This window comes from Cnephaeus nilssonii, assembly GCF_951640355.1.
Source record: "Cnephaeus nilssonii genome assembly, chromosome: 3".
NCBI classification, from domain to species: domain Eukaryota; kingdom Metazoa; phylum Chordata; class Mammalia; order Chiroptera; family Vespertilionidae; genus Cnephaeus; species Cnephaeus nilssonii.
Genome location: NC_137074.1, coordinates 40,714,755 through 40,737,858, shown reverse-complemented (window position 1 = coordinate 40,737,858; position 23,104 = coordinate 40,714,755).

The following is a 23,104-nucleotide window of genomic DNA, read 5'->3' as shown; positions in this document are numbered from 1 at the left end:
ATACTGTTTTCCACAGTGGCTGCACCAGTCTGTAGTCCCACCAGCAGTGCACGAGGGTTCCTTTTTCTCTACATCCTTGCCAGCACTTGTCATTTGTTGATTTGTTGATGATAGTAATTCTGACAGGTGTGAGATGGTACCTCATTGTCATTTTGATCTGCATCTCTCACTGATTAGTGACTTTGAGCATGTTTTCATATGTCTCTTGGCCTTCTGTATGCCCACTTTCGAAAAGTATCTATTTAGGTCCTTTGCCCACTTTTTTATTGGATTGTTTATCTTCCTTTTGTTAAGTTGTATGAGTTCCCTATAAATTTTGGAGATTAAATCCTTATCAGATGTAACATTGCCAAATATGTTCTCCCATGCAGTGGGCTTTCTTGTTGTTTGTTGATGGTTTCTTTTGCTGTGCAGAAGCTTTTTATTTTGATGTAGTCCCATTTGTTTATTTTCTCCTTAGTTTCCATTGTCCTAGGTCAGGAGATATATTGATAAAGATATTGCTATGACATATGTCTGATATTTTGCTGCATTTACTTTTATTAAACAACTTAAAAACAAAGTGCCAAGCAGTGGATTTGTATCCTTAATTATCAGTTTGATGTGAGGCTAAAATAAGTGAACCTGTTTCTTATTGAATATCCTGTTACATTTGGAGGTGGATTGAATGTACTGCTCAGATTAAAACATGGAACTGGAAATTGGGAAACTGGGCTTTAGTCTTAGGGTTTTGAAAGCCATTTGTCCACTCGTGGGTCAAATCTCTTAATTTCTCTGGAACTCAGGGCACTCTCTAACTCAAAATTCACTTAATTTCTCCACAACTCAGAGAACTCTCCTAACTCATTTCTCTGGAACTCAGGGAACTCCCAAACTAAAAAATGAAGAGTTTGAATTAGGTTAGCTCTGAGATTTAATCTGGCTCTAAAATTTCATGATTCTTTTAAGTCCCAGTTTTTCACTTACTAAAAGTTCGACTTCAAGAGAGCCACTTAATTTTGCCAGGCTTCACTTCCCATCTGTTACATAGGGATGGGAACCTCTCCTTCGAAGTCTGGTGGGCACTGGTTGGGATCAACCTTTCTGAAGTGCTGTACGATTCCAACTGTAATGCTTTCTGAAGAGGTGGTGATTCTTCCCTTTCTGGGGGATCATTTGATCACCACTGTACATCTGCCCCATACCCATGTAAGTGCCGCCCAATTCCTCAATAAACATTTGTGGATTGAGTAAGCGGCATAATTTGAAGATACAACTTTAGTCAACGGAACAGTGGATTGCAACCGTGGCTTTTATAAAATTCACTGGAGAAGCTTTCAAATCTTCCATGACACCCTAGACCAATCAAATTAGAGTCTCTGGGGATGGGATCCAGGGGTGTTTTTTTTTTTTTTTTTTTTTTTTGTGTGTGTGTGTGTGTGTGTGTGTGTGTTGATTTTGCAGGTCCCAGGTCATTTCAATGTGCAGCCAGAGCTGAGAACCACTGCCTTATGAGGTCAGTTTTTCTTGCTCAGTAATATGAACAAACATAAGAAGGCCTGAGTATTAAAGGCCGCCCTGTCCCTGAAGGACACACTTAGCACTGGTCCATGGCAGGAACTAGACATGAATTTTTTGAAGTGGATGGAGTTAAAAACGATTTCCAGATTATTTCCTCCCTCAGCTATTTCACTTGCTACCTGATAGGATGTGAAAAGCAGGTGAAGTGAAAGTTTCTCACCCCAGGTTCCTCCTCTATCATATTCTCACTACAACACAGGTTCATTAAAAAAAATTTTGTATCATTCAGTGAGTCTAGCTTGAAAAAGAGCCTTCCTCATTGCACCCCAACTCTGCACCTCTTGCGGTCTGGCTCCACAGTTCTGCCACTGATTGGAGCCTGGACTAGAGCATGGGATAGGCTTCAGTGTGAAGGTGCTGGCATTTCCTTTTTGTTCTTCTCACCTGAAGGTATTTTTTCCATTGATTTTTAGAGAGAGTGGAAGGGAGAGGGAGAGACACAGAGAGAGCAATACGGATGTGAGAGACATCGACTGGTTGCTAGGGTTGGGGATTAAGTCTGCAACCGAAATATGTGCCGGTTGGAATTGAACCTGGGACCCTTCTGTCTGCGGGCTGGCACTCTATCCACTGAGCCCAACCAGCTAGGGCAAGGTGGTGGCATTTCCAAAGGCTGGAGTTACTGTGATGAGCCAGCACATGTCATCGCCTCAAGGTGTTTATCCTCCACTGACCATAATACACCGGTTTGATCTCCTCACTCCCTTAGGTTCTCCATGCTTTATTTATCCTCACGTTAAGAACACATTTTAAAAAAGATTCTGAGATGCTCCTCTTATTATTAATACAGGTGCTTACTCAGTTCCAGATAAATACAGAACCCCCCTCCTTTTTTGAATGTGTTGTAGCTTTATATGAAACTAATGGAGCAAGGCAATGCTCAAACGTCAAATTAAACTGCACAGCTCTGTAATCACTCAGACTGACATGGCATAAAAGGATAATTAGTAGTTCATTACATGGAACATTGTTTGTTCAGCTAAATTGATTTCTCAGCTGCCCATGTTTTCTGTTTACTTAGTAAGCGCTCCACTGCACATTTTTATTTGAGAGCTAGGAAATCCCTTTCCCTGAACTTTTTTTTTTTTATCAGTGTAGTTTTAAAATATAATTTGCTTGAGCTGGGTGAACCTCTGAATGGCATACAGGTGTACGGGAACAATCATGAGTGTGGATTGATGCTTGGAAGGTAAAACTGGCTGTGGTGGGAAACCTGCGAGACTCTACCTAAAGGCCGGAACATACCCAGTGGCTTTGACCATGGAAATACTTCTGTGGCTGTTTGCTTTTCAACTTAAGAGTAAACTCCCCTCTCAGAAGGGGAGTGAGGGAGGGGGAAATCCGAATAGACACACTTAATTCCTTGCTGTTCAAAGTGGAAATTTTCCAACAAACTTCTCGTAAACCCTTCATGTTGCCTGTTAATGCCAATATAAAGAAAACAGTGGCTGTTTTAGGATTTCCTGCAACCCTGTTCACTACCAGCAGGATTTAGAAAAAAAAAAAAAAAGGTTAAATGCTGACTTCAGAACTTTCTGAATGTGCTCTCTTATAAAGATAATGTACATTTTCTAGGTTGGTGTGACATAGCTAGCTATCCACAGCGCATGCCCCTGGGCTGTTTCCACATCCTCTGCACTTCTCACTGGGGAGTGAGGCATCCACATAGATTTTGCTGGACGAACATAGGCAGTCAGATGTGTGGTCTTGGACACCATTAGCATCTGCCTCCTTGCATCTAGCTCACTTGGGTTTTGCCATTGGCTTGCTTCGCTCTGCTTGACCAATATGTTAATGCATTGAACTAAATGACACCTTATAGTTTTGACAGTGACAGAGAAAGGAGAGAAGCCAGTTCTGCGGCAAGTTCAAGCCTTGGGCACATGATGAAATATAATTCCGGGCAGCAGGTCAGGCTGGTAGTTCTACCTCAAAGAGGTTTGTTTCCCCAAGATTCTCACATTAACCAGGTTTATCTAGTCCTTGGAGGAACTTAGAGATCGGCTGTTTAAAATCAAACATTTACATCATCTGTGTTAAATACAGAAGGTGTGAGGAGTTGCTGTGAGGAGAGGGGAGACCTTCTGAGCCTGGGCAAAGATGAGCTCAGTGGCTCACCCTGGTTAAGTATTCTTTCAAAATACATGTGTGCAGCTGGGGTTGCTGGTGGCACTGAGGAGTGTATTAAATTCCACCACAACCAAGTTCTGAGTTTCTTTCCTTGGCCTCTTTAAAAGCTCATATAACAAACACAACCTATCGAGCAGGCGTTCCTCAGGTACCAGTATTACTGGGAGGAAATAGAGCTTGCGTGAGTGAAATCCACAGATAATCCCAAGGCTCACGAGTGCTTTTTAATTTAATCTTCTCCCCTAGCAACGTTGTTAGGTGCTGGACTCAGAGTTGAAAGTATACTCAGAGGAAGCGAATCTGACTTTTGAAGAGGACGCGAACATATTATAGTTGTGTTCTTCTGCACACGATGACCCCACGGAAACCTTGAAATTCCATTTCAAAGTTTTTTTCTGTAAAGCAAGTAATTTTGGGGTCAAAATTACCTGGGCGTGGGCCATTCTTTCGTAGACTTTGAATCTGGAAACCAGTTAGTATAAAGATCTGTGATTACCCCATAGATAGTGGGGCTTTGCTCTGGTTAAAACAATGGTAATTACTGAATGCGCCTGTCATCAACTGAAGCCCTACTGTGTGTCTGGCACTATACTATGTATTTTACGACTGCTATTTGGTTCCTTCCCTCCCAACTCCAATTGCAGGCTTCCTTTTCCTTCTTGGGCTAGCTCTAGTACTCTAGGGTAAGGCAACTGGGTGGTTATCAGTATAAAACTATCCTTTATTCCTGAGCACTACCTGCCACCTCCATGTTTGCCTGAATGCTTGCCCACTTATTCTACCATCTTACTATCCCGCAAACTCCCTGATTCCTCTTGGCCAGGCCTTGAAACTTCTGGCTCCCTTGTGTCATCCCCTATCTCATTTTTCTTGTTGCTGTTTCCCCTAAGTTTTGACAATCAAGATTAGCTGGTGCTGGTACCCCACTCCCAATTGCCACCACTAATGTGGGAACGTGGGCTCAAACATAGCCCAGATCCTAAGCTGATGCTGACAAAGGCAGAATGAGTGTAAGCAGTCCTCCTCAACTTGCTCATGCAATGATTTTATTAAAGTTCTGTCAGAACGGAATTATCTGGATGTCTTGTTACAATCTGGGTTCCTGGTTTCACTCTCTCCTTGACTGCTAAAGAGATCCATGGACTGCTTCTCTAAGGGCAAAGTGTCCTGGGATCCATGTATCTGTCCCCTCAATCACAGACTCTCTTCAGCACTCTTGTATTGACCCAGGACACAGGCCTAAGATTTTCCCTTCATGGCCCTTCTGGATTTCTAATTAATGGTCATTGCTATTGTCCCTTCTTAGCTTCCTTGTCACCAAATTACCTCACTTTTCTTCTCTTTCACTATTTGCTTTTACATCCATGTCTTCCTAGCCTCTAAGCGTTGGGGAGACCATGGACCAATCATAGGCCAATCTCTTTTCTTTTCTGTCGCTCTTTATTTCCTTCTCTTCTCCATCTAGGAGCTCTCATTTAGCCCCATGGTTTCGAATACTGTCTGTACACACTGATCTCTCCCCTTTAAGTATTTCTTGTGTTGACCTTTCTCCTGAGCTCTAGTCTTGTAGCCAGATGCCTAATCAGCATTTAAGGTATAAGAGGTATCTTAAACTAATAGAGCTTAAAAGCAACTTGGGCTTTCTTTCTTGAAAACTGTCTTGCTCTTTTCTTTCTCTATGTTAATAACTGTATCCAGTCACTAAGGCTAAAAACCTAGGAATTATGCTCAATTGTTCTCTTCCTTACCCCCACATCAATCCATCATTGAATCCTGGAGGTTCTTATATTCAAAACAGATTTCCAGTGTGTTACCTTTTCTCCAGCTCTGAGCCACCATCATCTCTCCACTGAATTATGGTAGTAGCCTCCCAACGAATCCTCCCTGCTCCTGCCCCTGCCCCTCCGCCTATTCTTCACAGAGCAGACAGAGTGCTCTTTTAAAAACAAAAACCAGGATTACATAATTTCTTAGTTTGAAACCTCCTATAGCTTTACACTGTACTTTATATAACATCTAGACTTCTCCACCTGTCCCACTGGCCCCACATGATCCAACTCCTCATCTGAAATCATTTCATACTTCCTTCTGTTACCTGAAACTGCCAGGTTTCTCCTACAGAGTCCTTGCATTTACTGCTTCCTAAAATATTCTTCCTCATATCTTTGCATGGCTGCCTCTGCCTCATTCTTTATGTTGCAGCTCAAATATCACCACCTTCCCCTAAAAGGCCTTTCCTGAACCCTATCTACAGTCACTCTCAAGTTGCCCTGTATTACTTCCTCTGTAGCATAAATCACTACTTAATGTTATAAATTTTTAAAAAATTGTTTACTTCATTATCTGCATTTCTCTAAGGGAGTAAGCTGCATGAGGGCAGAGCTTTTGTTTTGTTCATGACCGAATCCCTTGTGCCTGGAACAGTTCCTAATGCGTAGCATGTAATCGATGTTCAGTAAGTCCTGCATCCTGTCTAGACTGGGGCAGTATTCCACCTTCCATCTGTTAACACTCATATTTCTGCCTCTGTCTTTGGGCTGAGATCCCGCCTTGCATGGTCAGGAACTCTGCCCTTACCTCCTGCGTGGCTTTCAGCTCTTTATCTAGCATCACATTCAGAGCTTGTTTTCCTCAGGCCCATTTTACTCTGCCCCGTCTTGCTCTGTGTGGCCAAGAGAACTATGTTGTCTCACTCCCAAGTCAACAAAGCTGAGTTAACAACAGCTTTGCCCTCCAGTTTCTCATTAGAATCTCTTGGCTTTCATCTATACTCCACACATTTGAGGCTCTGGACATCTGCTTCAATCACTGTTTCTCACATATGACTTTGTTTTTTTAAATTTATTTTTTAAAATAATTTTTTATTTTTCTATTATAGTTGACATACAATATTATATTAATTTAAGGTGTACCCTCCAGTGATTAGACTTTATATAACTTACTAAGTGAACATCCTGATAAATCTTGTACCCATCTGACACCATACATAATTATTAGAATATTATTGATTATATTCCCTATGCTGTCCTTTACATCCCCATGACTCTTCTATAACAACCAATTTGTACTTCTTAATCCATTCACCTTTTCATCCATTCCCTCACCTCCCTCCCATCTGGCAACCATCAAAATGTTCTCTGTATTTATGAGTCTGTTTCTGTTCTGCTTGTTCATTTATTTTGTTTTTTAGATTCAATTATTGATAGATATGTATTTATTGCCATTTTATTGTTCATATTTTTAATCTCTCCCCCTTTCTTCTTAAAGAAGAGACTTTAACATTTCATCTAATACTGGTTTGGTGGTGATGACCTTCTTTAGCTTTTTCTTGTCTGGGAAGTTCTTTTTAAGTCCTCCAATTCTAAACAATAAATTTTCTAGGTAAAGTAATCTTGGTTGTAGGTCCTTGTTTTTCATCACTTTGAATATTTCTTGCCACTTTCTTCATGCCTGCAAAGTTTCTTTTGAGAAATCAGCTGACAGTCATGTGGGTGCTCTTTTGTAGGTAACTAACTGCTTTTCTCTTGCTGCTTTTAAGATTCTCTGTCTTTAAACTTTTTCATTTTAATTAAATGTGTCTTGGTGTGGACTTCTTTGGGTTCATCTTACTTGGGAATCTCTGTGCTTCCTGGACTTGTATGTCTATTTCTTTCACCAAATTAGGGAAGTTTTCTGTCATTATTTTTTCCAAATAGGTTTTCAATTTCTTGCTTTCTCTCTCCTCCCTCCAGCAATCCCATGATTCGAATGTTGATATGCTTGAAATTGTCCCAGAGGCTTCTTACACTATCTTCATACTTTTGGATTCTTTTTTTCTTTTTACTGTTCTGATTGGGTGTATTTTGCTTCCTTATATTACACACTGCAAATTTGATTCTTGGCTTCATTTACACTACTGTTGATTCCCTGTAAATTATTCTTCATTTCCGTTAGTGTATGATTCATTTTTCACTGGTTCTTTTTTATGGTTTATATGTCTCTTTTCATGATGGTAAAGTAGTCACTAAGTTTCTTGAACATACTTATAACCATTGTTTTGAACTCTTTTGCCTTCATTTCATTTAGTTCTTTTTTTCTGGAGCTTTCTGCTATTCTTTCACAGGGAACTGTTTCTTTGTCTCCACATTTTGGCTGCTTTGTTTCTATCATAATTTTTTTCAAATACAGAACCAAAAATGTGTTTGTTTCTATGTATTAGGTAGAGATGCTATGTCTTCTGGACTTAGTAGAGTGGCCTTGTGTAGTAGGTGTCCTATAGGGCCCAGTGGCTCAGCCTCCCTAGTCAATTGAGCTGGTTGCTTCAGGTGTGCCCCTGAGTTGACTGTGTGCATTGTCCTGTTGTGGGTGAGCCTTGCTGTTGGCATGTCAGTGGGAGGGATTTACCCAAGGCTGATCAGCTGTGGGACTGGCTGTGACTACAGTGGAGGAGCTGCCATGTAGGAGTTGACCCTGTGGAGCAGGACTCACTTCAATGGGGCTTTGGTGTTCACCAAATCCACTCCTTGAGTGTGCCGCAGGTGGCAGTAATCTGCAGTGGTGTGAAACTGTCCACCAGGTGCACTGGCTCTGGAGCCTCCTGGGGGGCAAGATCAGCTACCATCTGTGTCCTGCCTGGGGCCACCTGGCATGAGCTACAGAGTGATCTGAAGATGACTAATTGTGCTGAGCTTGGAGATGCCCAGGAGAGATTAAGCTGAGAAGCAAGATTGCCTGTCACTAGTGCTGGGCCTGGGACCACTTAACAAGAGTTTTGGGTTATGCTGAGGCCAGATGCTGCTTGTTTGAGAGATTTTAGAAAAGTTTGAGGCATGAGGCAAGAGAGTCCATTTGTATGGAAAAGCCATTAGAAATGGCTGGGGTGGGCCTGCAAATTGGGTGGGATCTCAGGGACTCACCAGGGTGGGGGTGAACAATATGAGCCAGGTTAATGGAGACTCAGATATGGCACCCGACTACCAGTTCTGTGGTGAGAGTCCAGAAAAGGAACAAAGGCTTCTGCCAGCACTTTTGTCTGACAGAAAGCTGCTCCTCCTAGTTCTCACTCTGATGCTAGACAATTTAGTTCCTTCCATATGTTACTGGATCCTTTCAAGCTGCTTCCCCAGTGCTAGATCTCAGAGGGAGTGAGTCCAAGTAAATCCACGCATGGGCCCTTTAAGAGGAACTGCCTGGGATTCCAGCAGTTCTCCATCTCACTCAGCTAAAATCCCTGCTGGATTTTACAGCCAGAAGTTATGGGCACTTCTCTTCCTGGCTCTGGAACCTAGGCAGGGGGGCCTGGTGTGGGGCTGGGATCCCTGGCCCTTCAGGGGGGCCTCCACAGCTGAGATATTCCTCCCAATTTTTACGCACCACACGTGGGTGTCAAACCAGCCTATTCCACATTTCTGCCCCTCCTCGCAGCCTGATGTGACTTCTTTAAATCCCTAGTTGTAGGACTTCCATCCAGCTAGATTTCAGGTGGTTCTGAGTGATGGTTGTTCTGTAGGTTAGCTGTAATTTGATGTGTTGTGGGAGGACTTGAGTATTGCATTTACCTATGCTGCCATCTTGACTGGAAGTCAAACATATGACTTTGGTTTCTCAAGGTCTTGCTCTCTCCCTGATGCTGGCCTAAATCATTAGGTTTTGTTTCATAGTCGCTAGGGCTAGTTGGTTCCCACATTCTGGAGAAGTAAGGCACCAGGAGGAAGCGGTTTGAAGCTAAACTCCAACAGAGCTTGAAGAAGGCAGATTACCTTTCCTTCAAGTGCAGTTTCCATTGCAGTCATATTCCATGGATGTTTCCCACTACTTCCTGAGGTGTTAGTGAATCAGGAAGTGTTTTGGTTCACCTTGACCCTTCCTGATGAAGAGCAATCACATAGCTAAATTTACTAAGGTCCAATAAACTGCAAATCTGGTTGTGATACAAACTAAGAAAAGCAAAATTTACAAGCTTCTCATTTGAGGCATAGGAAAAAGAGGTGTAATAGACTCCTCAGAATTCAAAAGGAAATTCCACTCTATGTCCTAGCTTTTGTTTGGCTTTTTGTGAGTAGGTGTGAATACATAAGTATAAATAATATATTTGCATATATTAATACTCCAATTACAGGTTTATAAATGATGTATGTAAAGTGTAGGTGACACTTATTTTTTACAGTAATGAAAAGTAAAAATACAAAATAAGTAATATTTATTCAAGAACCTAGACTAACTCCTTTAGATTTACTTGGATGATTAGTCTAGGAAAACATTCAGAAAGATATATATCTCTGTCTATCTATATATATCTGAAAGAACAAAGTGCTAGTTCTGTAGCATTTCAATCTGTCAAGCAAACATATATGAACATGTTTTTCTTTTGAAGGCATATTATTATGTACCCAATAAATCAAAATGAGCTCTTCTGAGTGATTTATGCCTGTCAAATAAATAAAATTAAATCATATATCCTATATAATAAAAGGCTAATATGCAAATCGATTGAATGGTGGAACAGCTGGTCACTATGATGTGCACTGACCACCAGGGGGCAGACACTCAATGCAGGAGCTGCCCTCTCATGGTCAGTGAGCTCCCACAGGGGGACCGCCACTCAGCCAGAAGCCCTGAGCTGGGCTCAGGGCTGGCGAATGCAGCAGTGGTGGCGGGAGCCTATCCTGCCTCCACGGCAGCACTAAGGATGTCTAGCAGTCAGACATCCCCTGAGGGCTCCTGGACTGTGAGAGGGCAAAGGCTGGGCTGAGGGACCGCCCTGAGTGCACAAATCTCATGCACCAGGCCTCTAGTGTATATATACACACACACACACACACACACACACATATATATATATATGTATATCTATATCTCTATATCTCTATATCTCTATGTCTATGTCTATATATCTATATCTATATCTATATCTATATCTATATCTATATCTATATCTATATCTATATCTATATCTATATCTATATCTATATCTATATCTATGGTATATATTAGAGGCCCTATGCATCAACTGCCACTGCGCCTGCCAGCCATGAGCCCAGCTTCTGGCTGAGCAATGCTCCAGCTGTGGGAGTGCACTGACCACCAGGGGGCAGCTCCTGCGTTGAGCGTCTGCTCCCTGGTGGTCAGTGCGTGTCATAGCGACTGGTCGTTCTGGTTGTTCTGCAGTACTGGTTGCTGAGCTTTTATTATATAGAAGATATATACATCACCTGTTAAACAAATCCAACTTGGGGACAAAACTAATTCAGTTATGCAATACCTATAAAAACAAAAAAAAATTAAAATGTTTATGTAGTAAAATAAAACAAACTTAAAAAAAAGAATTTTATTCCATAATATATATAACTTATACATAACTATTTTGCTGTTGAAGGACATTTAATATTAATCTGTATCCAATTGTAAACAATGTTTATATTTGTATTTATATCAAAATATTTCTATAAGATTTAATTGTTAAAGAGAAATTGCTGTTTTAAAGGGGTGGCATTTTAATTGATAGACACTATAAGATTTAAGCTCCAACTAACACTGTGTGAAAATGTTCATAATTTTATACTGTTTCCACTTCTTGACTCTTTAGTTTTTGATCATTTGGTGAGTGTACACAGTTTCCTTTGGTTTTACTGTATTTTTACAGTTTTATTGAAGTATAATTGATGTTCAATAAACTTGATATGTGACTTCAAATGTGTGTGTGAGAAACTATCAAAATTGAGAGAATATATACTAAACTCTTATTAGTAGTTATCTCTGGGGAAGAAACAAGATTGGGTGGAGAAGAAGTAAAAATAGACATTCACCACTACTTGATATATTTCTAAAACTATATATGAATATATAAATAAAATTTATGTCAGTAAAGAAAATAATTAGTGCCTTAATCCTGATCAAAGATCTTCAAATTTGATTTAAAGATCCTATGTCATCAACCACTATATTTACCGAGGAGATTTTAAAGGGTCGCTTAAATCAACTGAAACAATTAAAACTAAAGACCAGACAATTCTTACCAAGAAGTGCAAATTAGAATTGGAATGTGGAAGAAATAAAATATGGGTGCACAGTGAATTTGGAACATGAGTAGTCTGTTCATCATTTGGGCAAAATCCAGGAGGTGGAGTCATAGTAGGTAGATAGGTAAAGTCATGAGTATCATGTAAGGACAAAACTAAGTGAGAAAATTACTTTATAAGGGAACTAGTAATCTGATACTGAGGAATGTAACTAAGTCAGGAACTAGAGAAGATACAATCCTCCTGAAGGATTGAGTTTTGAATCATGAAGCAGCTTGGATAATATTGCTTCCTGCATGTTATGTCCTAGCAGTAAATGTGGTAGTTCTCATATCTGGGGCCATTGTAAAGATTCCAGGTAACTCCAAGTAGACAAAACCATTCCTTTGGATCAGCTTCATAATCAATATTGATTGTAAAAGATGAATTTATCAGGTGAGGGTTCAGATTTCAAGGAAGAAGAGTTTATGGAATGCTGATGGCACACAAGGATCTGGAGTAGGCTCTGTCAGAGATGCAGAGGCATTTCAGGCATGCACCCTCTTCTCTAATAACAGGATCTGGAGGAACATCAAAACATGAACATAAATTGCCAAGAAAAGATGAAAGTGATGAGGATACGAAGGTTATGAAGTTGTACAGTAGCCCAGCATCAGTGGAAATGAAAATGAGAAGAATTGAAGAGAGAATGGAAAGAGCATGGACATTGATGGGATGTAGTGACTGTAAGGAAACTCCCAAGAATCTTCTGGTTTCTCTCAACATTCCAGGTGATTCTCTTGAAGGAGTGGCTTTAATAGGACTTGCCTAGTTGCTAGGATAGTTCTTGGATTAAAGAGGGCAAATACCAGCTATTTATTAAAGGGTATCTGCTGCCTTGGCAGGCACTAGGGAGCCATTCATTTGTATATTGGCTCCATATGAATGGACCTGGTCAGAACAGCTCATATTTTACTTATTTGTCTTACTAGCCTATAAGTTACTTCTTGAAAAGAACTTGTAGTTATTTCTATATTCTTAGTGTCTTACACAGTGCCTGGTATATAGTAAACAATTGCTTCTTGAGTTGAACATAAAGTAATAATTGGTCATTAGGAAGAGAGAACAAGACCTCATTGATTTGTCTAGTAGGTATGAGTCCCTGACCACATGTAGGATTTATTTTTGAAGAAGGCAGGAGAATAAACTTAGCCTCAACACTGGAGTTTCATAGATTCATTGTATCTATTGGTTTTTATAAGCTGACTGTTCCTGGATAACCAGAAAAGGAGATCTTTCAGAACTTTTGCTAATATTCTGAAGGTATAGATATGATTGTGATAAGGTGCCCCCTCCCAAGGCGCTTAGAGTCCAGGGAGAGTTCATCAGACGTTAGACTAGATGAATGCAGAAGAAAACTACGATTCAAAAAGGGTGAGTCATTTTGCTTCCAGTATACCCACATGAGTTATACAGAATAGGCTAGGTTATGCTGAGCAGCAAACACCATCTATACCCCAGTGATTCTGAAGGATAGTTTTTGCCCACTGCGGTTGGCTACAGCTCTGCCCCACGTTGTCTTACTCAGGGGCCCAGGCTGAGTAGACTGTGTCTTTTCCACCTGAAACACTGCTGGTCATTATGGCAAAGATGTGCACTGGCTCTTACCTTTTGGAAAGGACATACATCAGTTTACACATTTATCAGCCAAGCAGGTCACATGGGCATCTGTGTTCAACAGGCTAAATAAGTGTAATCATCCCACAAGGACGGGCAGTGAATATTGATGAACAGCAATAGAATCTACCACATTACTCCTCTACAGTCTATTTTCTCAACCTTAAGACTTCATGCTTAGAGGAGAATATTGAGACTTTAAGACATTTCTGCAGAACAAGAAATAGTGTGTAGGAATATAAAGGATGTTCTGAGAGAAGCTGGGGATGTGAGAGAAAATTCAAATAAAGGAAGCTTCAGGATAAATGTGAGAGAAGACTTTTAATTTAGCCACATACCCAGTGAGGTAGTTAGTAGGGTTGGTTGTGAAATCACAGAATTTTATTTTTCCATGCAGATGGTATTATCAGATGCTTGTCACGACTAGGCTATTACTGTGAATTTTTTAAAAGAATAAAAATGAAAAGATTTTGATCTAATGTCATCTTTATTTCAGAAAAAAAGATAAGAACACTAATTGTTAAGACTGACAAAGAATTAATTTCTAGTTGCATTGAGAGGAAAAAAATTAATAGACTAACAAAATTATAACCTTAACATGATTGAACTCATTACTCTTGAAATGTGGAGCAGATACTTTGTGTTGGTTTTTTAGTTTGTTTATAGAACTGGAAATGACTTTAGCATGTTAATATTTTATCAGATTTAAAATTAATATCATTATGTTTTGAGAATAAAAATGTAAATGTAATGTAAATGCCATTGTATATGTTAGGATAATGTGCTATGCTTATTGTCAAAATTTTATGTAGTATAAAAGGTACAAAAAAGAAAAATTACTTATAAATAACCCCATCTAGCATTTGGTGAACATTACTTCAGTCAATCCTTTATGTATGTGTAGAGATTGACAGATGAATTGATAGACAAGACGATAGGTAGATAGATAGATAGAAAAATAATATTATGGAATTGGGATCATACTCTACCAGTTATTAAAAATACATTTAATTTTATTCTAACTTACTTGATTTTGAAATGCAGGGTTTTTAAATTTTTGATAGTTTTCTCCTGAAGAGATATTACTCCCTTAAGATCCTAAATTTAAAGAAAGATTTTGAAAACCATCACTACATTAGAAACATTAGTTTTTAAAATTGAAATATTTCCATTTTCATCAGTATTCACTGATTTCCTGCTACTTAAGACAAAGTCTTTAATAGTCTTACCCTTCCCTCTACCTCGTTTTCCTTCACATCTATTTTTTATTCTGATTTTATTTAATTTTAATATAACTTCAAATTGTATTAAAATATTGTGAGAATAGTGTTAAGCATTCCTGTATACCCTTTACCCAGATTTACCAAATTTTTACATTTTCCCCCATTTTAAAATTATCTTTCTATATGCTATACATATGCATATTATTTTTTCTGAAACATACTTTATACATAGTTAAATCTGTATTTCTGAAGAACAAGGACATTCTTTTAAATAGTCACAGTGCAGTTTTCAAAAGCAAGGAAATTTAACATTGATATAATACTATTATCTAGTCTGCAGTTCATATTCAAATTTTGCTTTTTATTGATATATTTTTTCTAGTATAGGACCCAATATAAAATCATGCATTGCTTAATTATCATGTCCCTTTAGTCTCCTTTAATCTAAAGGGATTTGTCAGCCTTTCATTTTTCTTGATCTTGACATTTTTGAGGAATTTAGACCAGTTATTTTGTAGAATGCCCCTCAGTTTTGATTTGCCTAATGTTTCCTCATGATTCAGTTGAGGTTGTGCATTTGCGAAGAATAGCACTGAGGCCATGTATCTTTCTTGGTGCGTCATATTAGGAGGCATAAAGTGTCTGTTTGTCCCAACACTGGTGATGTTAACTTTGACCACATGATTAAAGTGGTGTCCAGGTAACATTTTCTCATTTTTATTTATTTTATTTATTTTATTTTTTTCATTTTTAATTAATAAGTAGAGTAAGCAGAGATAGTCTAAGACTATTTAATATCCCATGGCATCAGAATATACCCACTAGTTTTAGAATTCATTGATAACTTTTAATTCCCAGAGTTTCTTCTTTACTTATTAGTTGGCTTTCCACTACAAAGGAGAATTTTATTTTATCCACCATTTACTTATATTTTCATTGCAGTATGCACTTCCTAGGGATTGAATTGTGTCTCCCCTACCCCCTAAAACGATATTGAAGTACTAATTCCCGATAGCTCAAAATGTGACCTCATTTGGAAAGAAGGTCTTTGCAGATTTAACCAATTTAAGATGAAGTTATTAGGTTGGGCCTTAATCCAATATGACTGGTGTCCTTATAAAAAGGGGAAATTTGGACACAGACGCATGCAGAGGGAAGATGATATGAAGCTACTCACGGGAAGAATGCCATGTGAAGATGGAGATCAGAGGGATGCACCTACAAGCCAAGGAATGACAAATACTGCTGGCAACTACCTCCAAAGGTACGAAGAAGAGGCAAAGAAGGATTTCCCTACAGGTTTCAGAGGGAGCAGAATCTTTGATTTTGGACTTCTAATCTCCAAAACTGTGGGAACAAATTTGTTTTTGTTGTTGTTACTCAGTTTGTGATACTTTGTTACAGCAGTCCTGGGAAATTAATACAATATGTGTGGATTTTTATTTTATTCAAACAGTTGTAATCAACTACTGTTATTATTTAATTTGATGCATTCAATTTTCCAGATTTTGCCAGAGGGAGCCCCTTCAAGCTGACTCATGTATGCACTTGACATGACCCCATTATCTTTGAGCATTTCCTTAATTGCTGGCACAAAAAGATGATCCTATTCATCTTGTAATTCTCAGGCCCTCGCCTCTCAACTCTGTAAATATGAGGTATCTCTCTTTTTCTTTCTTTCTCTCTGTCTCACTCTCTCTTTTTCATCTCTCTCTAATCTATCTATCTATCTATCTATCTATCTATCTATCTATCTATCTATCTATCATCTCCATGAGGTCATACTGATACTCTCAATTTCAACCCAACCTCAAGATACATTCTTGTTTTCCTCCTTTTCTTATTCGTGACTCCATTTAACAACAAAGAGAAATCTGGCTTTCATTATTTACTCATTTGCTCAAGCCTAATATATATTTATTAATTTGTTTAAACTCACACAAATTAATTTTAGAATTTTTAATCTATACCACTGAAAAACAAAATTTACTAAGCAGTGTTCAATATTTAGATATAGTTTTTTTTTTACTCTTTTTGGGAAGTAAAATTTAAATATAGTCATACACATAAACCCTAAATATACTGTTTAGTGAGTTTTGATAAATGCACATTGTTCAGTGTTCCACACTTCTATTAATATATAAGACATTTTCATCACTCCAGAAAGTTTCCTTATGTTCATTACCTGTTAATCCCCTCCTCCAAGGCAATATGTGTTCCAGTTTTTCTCCACTATTGTATTGTGTTGTCTGTTCTAGAATTTTATGGAAATGAGATAGTACATGATGTGGACTTTTGTGTCTGGCTTCTTTCACATAATGTGAATAATGTCTAATATTCATGCATGTTTTTACATGTGTTTGTGATTTCGCTAAATTCACTTAAAGTAGTTGCTTTGTAGCATGTTTAGGTTTTTCTACATACACACTTGTGACAGTTTCACTTTTTCCTTACCAATCTGTATGTTTTTTCTTGCTTTGTTGCACTAGCTAGAAACTATTGTATACAAATGGTTAGGTACCTTCCTTGTTCCCAGTCTTAGGGATTGGAAGGATGTTGTATTAAGTAAACATCTAACCTTGAGGTTCCATGGCTCTGAAATACATGCAGCAACACCCTCGACCCAAATGCCAGAGGGACATTAGCTCCCATTAGTCTTTTCTGTGTCTGATTTGATTTTGACAATGTAGGAAAAAGACATTTTTATTTTATTGAGTCCCAGGATTAGGGTTTTCAAGTGACCGTGAAACAATATCTATTAATTGAAGGAAAAGAAGGGAATTTAAAGTCTTACTGAATAATGGCCAAAGAAAAGAAATCTTAGTAATTGAGAAAGTACTATATCAGTGTTAGCATGCTTTCATTACAACATATGAAGAAAATTCTGGAATAAATTCCCTTGCTATTACTGGATTTATTATTGTTATCAGATTAAGGCAAAAGCACAAAGTCAGAATGAGTATCTTGGATCTGTGAGCAAAAGAGATATTCCGAATTTTGCGTCACACAATTAGCCTGGTGGGTTTCTTTTCTCTGGCCATCGCATTTCCTGCGTGCAACAGAGGCTGGGCTGTGGACCTCCTCATTTGTTGAAGCATAGACACTATTGTTGAGCTCACCACACAGCTGCGGGGGGAAAACGTTGCTCACCCTAAGGTTATAGCCCCCCTTCTCTAAATTACTGTTTACTGATGTGGGAGAAAAGGACTCCTGGCATAGCCAAATAATTACTCTTGGCACAGCTCAATAATTAATGAAGTGTTAAAAAGACGCTGCTGAAGTTTGTGCATCTGCTGTGGAGGGTACGAGAGTACAAGCAACCCGCCTGTGTCGCCAAGCCAAAGACACACATGGCCTTTCCTCTCCTCTCAGGAGAGGACCCAGCGGGGAGTGAGCGCAAGCAAATGAGTTAGTGAAGGAAAGAAGGGGACTCTTACTACCAAGCTGTTGCCCCATTTCTGAGAACAGAGAAGCCAGGGTGGCAAAGTTGTGATTTCTCCGTTTTTCTCTCCTGTGATTTATAGGTAGGTCCTTTAATTTGTGAAAAGAAATCTGTATGCAGAAACAACTGCTCTCCTCTCTCTACTGGTTATAAAACAGTACTTGTTAAATCAGCAGTTTAAACTAATTTGATGATGATAATGCTACACGGAAAAATAATTACTGCCACTAGTGTGGTATTTATCTCCTGAAGTTTCAGGAGGTTGCAGGCTGGCATCTCGCCTAGTGAATAAGATATCAAGAGTGCGTTTTTAGCTGCAAATTAAAGGACGGAATAAATATTTTTTTTTTTTCCTATCAAAGGACCCCATTTGGAAAAAGCCCAAGGATTAACTCTTTGTGCCTCAGTCTGATTTCACAGTGTGTCACCTCTCGCACTTGTCCTCATCAATCACTGACAGAGGACCAGGCCTCAGACAGGCCTCTGGGCTTTCCCAGGAATCCCTGCTGCTTGGCTCGAAAGTCGGGTCCAGGCCAAGGGTTTCTGAAACGCAGCTCAGGTACAAGCTGACTCTAGTTTCAGGCCAATTTCTTAAGCAAAGGGTCTTTGCTAATATGTGGGACAGAAAAGAATGTTGGGAGAATCAGTTGGTATTTTTCATTCACCCCCTTCCTCTAGTCTCCTCTCCCCCATGCCCAAGTTATTTAAGTTTTCGTTTAGACTACACAAAAGACATTGGGCAAGTTCCCTTTTATTAACGCTACTCTGGATTGGTTGATGATAAATTGAATATTGTTTTCTTTCTTTTTTTTATTTCCCAATGTTGTGTGTTTACATTTCTTAATGGTCACAGTTTCTCTATATGACAGCCAAGGGGGAGGTTAGGGCAAGGAGTAAACCTTGAGGAATTAAGGTGCAGGCTGTCCTATTCCCCACCCCCTCTCCTCTTTAATATGAAACTGGTTACAGGCACATTTTTTTAAAGCTCTCAGCAGGAATTGCAAAGTTTTCCCGGTCATCACCTAGCAACAAAACCTAGCAAAATATTCGCAAAGCAGTTTTTGCAATGCAGCCATCACTGCCTGGCTGAGCTGACTTGTGGAAGGCTGAATTTGCTGTAGAGGGGAATTGAATTCTTTCTTCTTTATTCAAGTAGAATGCTGAGATGTGCAGTCTGGATCCTGCTTGAACCAAATTAATGTACATTAAAGAATAAACCATAATGCCTATTGTGAATAGGAGGGCAGAAGCATCCAGCAGAATTTGATGATGGGCCACTTCTTATTGAAACTATTTATATTGGACTTTTAAAGTAGTTGTTTTAAATAAAGCAATCTGAGATTGATATAGCTATCCCTTTATTAGATAAAATATTCTGAGAACCTTTGGGTAGTATGAGAAACCTTAAGTCTGCTGGGTAGTAAGTTCAGAATTCAACAGAAGATTACTTAGCCTCTTCCCTGGGGATAATAGTAAAAATCCCCCTTCAGAAGGAGAAGAAATCTGCTTTGTCTGGCTTTGACTTCTACTCAGAGTTAGCAGCCAGGCACAATGTCTAGTATCACTAAGAAAATATGCTGCTATGGAACTTGATTATAATATCCAACTGAAGGCCCATGATGTAGGGCTTTCTCCTTATAAGAATCTTACTACAAGATCCTTTTGCTTTGTCATGAACTATAGAACCAAAAGACAGGCTGCAAATACATCTTATTTCAATAATTTTTTTCTGTAGTTGCCATATGTGGAGATTCAAATATACCAAGTCCATGATCCGGGCACCTGGATTTTGATTTTTAATGCACAGATGGGCCTACTGAAGTCATATCTCTCCCAATAACAAAAGAGGTCATTTAACTCACTACTTCAGGCAGTTGAGTGGGACTGAATCCTCACTCTTCATTGAGAATTCTATATAGTTTGATCCACCCATGTACAATATGTGCATGAAAGATATAAAGCGTGTTTTCATCTCAGACTTCAGCTCTTGATCACTGAGGAATGAGTGAGACTAGTAACTTATGGCTGGGAAATTGTGATCCAGTTTAGATTCTGTTTCCGGTGTTCCATATTCTCGTTGTTGCCTGGGATGCCAGCTCTGCTGCATATCCATTGTTGCTAATGACATGATTGTTCTAAACATTTGGCCATGTCCTTGCACAAAATGCAGCTTTTAAGTACTGAGTCCTTCTCTGTTGAATTGTGTCAAAAGCTTTGCTTCCCCCTGTTATGCTCTGTGAAATGTTGGCTGTCTGCTTTATTTGTCCACCACTCTTCAGGTTGAACTCTCTTTTAGCGTCTTCTGCAGCTGCGGGGAGCAATGTCCTAAATTCTCCTACCCAAAGTATCGGCTGAAGTGCGTGGACATCATCTGGGGACTTGTTATAAATATAGAATCTCCGGCTCCACCCAAGAACTACTGAATTAGAATCTGCATTTTAACCACTTGTACAGGTGATGCATACGTGCATTGAGGTTTGTATTACATTGTAAATCTTTTTGGTTCAACAATTTGCTTCCTGTTAGGAGTGCTAGCTGAAAATGGGTCTTCCTATTGACAGTTTCTCTCAAACAACACTAAACATTCCCTACTCTCAACACTACGAGGTGAACTTAGAGGATGAGTCATACCAGCAACAAAGAGACTTGAACAAAGGTGGAGGGAGTGCCCACAGGACTCTGTTAATCGGTGTTCAGACAAGACAACCCCAGTGTATCCACCCGACCCAGTAAGCTATCAGATGGTTTTCTCTATTTTGTATATCTTCTTGTTACCCATTCTAAGGGATATTCTACATTTTGTCTTATAAGATTGTAGTTATTTTTATACATGACAACTCTCCTGTTAGATGAAAACTTCCTGAGGCAGCATATTTAGGGTGGGGCAAAGGTAGGTTTACACTTGTTTGTATGGAAAATAACATAAGAATAAACTCTGTATTTCATGTACTCACCACTGTAGACCTACTTTTGCCCCACCCTGTATTTATATCTTTAAATATAAGACTTATATTTATCCCTTCACATGCCTAGCCCAGGGCCATTGTCATAATAGAAGCTCAAAAATTGATGGTTGCACTGAATTGGTAACATTGCCAATTGATGTGGTATATTTATAAGGATCACGACATGGCTCTTTCTTTGGAAAATGAGAAGGAACTTGATAATGACCTAACATACACCACTGGGAAGAAATGTGCCCTGGTGACTCTAGGCATTTGGGTTATATTGCAAACAGAAAGTCTGGTCCAGATTAGTCCCGTCCATTACCAAACAAACCAGGTCCTCAAGGTAATTGTGAAAGATACAAGATACCATAATTTGGGGCATCCCTTTGATTTGGGGTATCCAAGGCTAGATGTCTATTCAGAATAGCCCTCTAAAAGTGGAGGAGATATTATCTTAATGTTTTTTGTGAATCTATTAATCCTTCTGTTAAGAGGTGAGAAAAAACATAGTTGGAACCTGGGACTATAAGGAAAGGGTTTGTGACATGTGATGACTGGCATTTGGGAAAGAATTTTATTTGTGCTGAAAACTGAAGAATGGATTGTGCTTCTTTCATATTAGTTACCAAAAAAATCTGTAGATCTTTCAGTAGAATTGCTGATTGTAGAAAGTCCAATCCAATTCAGAATTTTTCTAATTCCTGTTTTACCAAATAGATTATACAGACGAAGTGCTGACATTTTGGGAGTACGAAATAGCCTATTTATATTTATATGAAGTTTTGCCATATTTGTGAAGGGTATTATGACTAGGGCTCAGTCACATTGCCCTCACAGGTAGATTTATGTGATACATTGGCATTTTGAATTGGTAGCAGAAAGACTGGAAATGGGAATCCTGCCATGTACAATATGAGGAACCCACACTGGAGAACAGAAAGTGAACATAAACAGGCAATTTGGTTTCATCTCACAGTAAAAACCAAAAGGTAAGATGACATTTAAAGGTTTATACAAATTACTGCATACATCATTAAAAACAAACAAATGGATGGCCAGATGGGAATTTTTATCCTGGTTTCATGGAGTGTAAGTCTCTTTTATAGGAAGAGTTATAGTTACCAAAAGGTATATTTAATAAAGAGTAAAACCTATACAAGTTTCAGCAGCACGAAATTTAATTTATTGCTTAAGGCAAATTTGTCACTTAATTAGTAATTCTGACACAGGTAAAGGGGAAGACAGCTGTTTTTCTGGGCATTTTATGCCTCACTGGTCCCCGGTAACCAGATGGCATTGTTATTGCTGATGGATGATGAACCAGAGAAGATGTGGGACAGGAGCCACCCCCACCCTAATTCCTTGAAATAACAAACTTAGATGAGAAATCCCACAAGGAGCTAGCTTTCTTCTGTGTTCACCCAGGCCAGTTGGAATGGGGAGCAACGTTAGAGCTAAACAAATAACTTTGCCTTCTCTCTCCTCACAACTTGTCTGAGGAGACCCTGAAGTTGGCAGGTAAATGAGCTGCTGCAGGCACCGGCCTCCTTTTGTTTAGAAAAACTCCCAAGTACAGTTACTCAGTAATGTTGTACATGATTTTAAAACTAAAAGAAATCCCCTTTATATGCCTGGCATTTTACACTCTTCCACTTGCTTTTTTATCCGTTATTTTCGGAACACTTGCAATAGATTTGTGGAGTAAGGGAATAAGGCAGGACTGAGATTATTATGTCCATTTGTCAGATTGAGAAACTGAGGTTCAGAAAGGTGAATAAAGTTGATCAAAATCTGCAAGCTAATACAAACCCAGGACTAAAATCTAGTCTCTAGAGTGCCACAGTCAGGCTTCTTTTAACTAATACAAACGTAAATGGGCAACAACAGATGAAAAGATGACCAGTCTCCCTAGTAACCAGGCAAGTACAAATTACTGTATCAAACTTTTTATCATTATATTGGTAAAAATGAAGAGAATTAATATTTATTGTTGGCAGCTACAGGAGAAACACACTGATGGTGCTCATGTAAACAGACCCAGATGAATTTTTTTCATACTTTTTAGCATAGCAAGTTAGCTTCTAGTAATCCACCTACAGAAAATCTCTCATTTGTACAGAAAGATGCATGTGCAATGATGTTGATTGT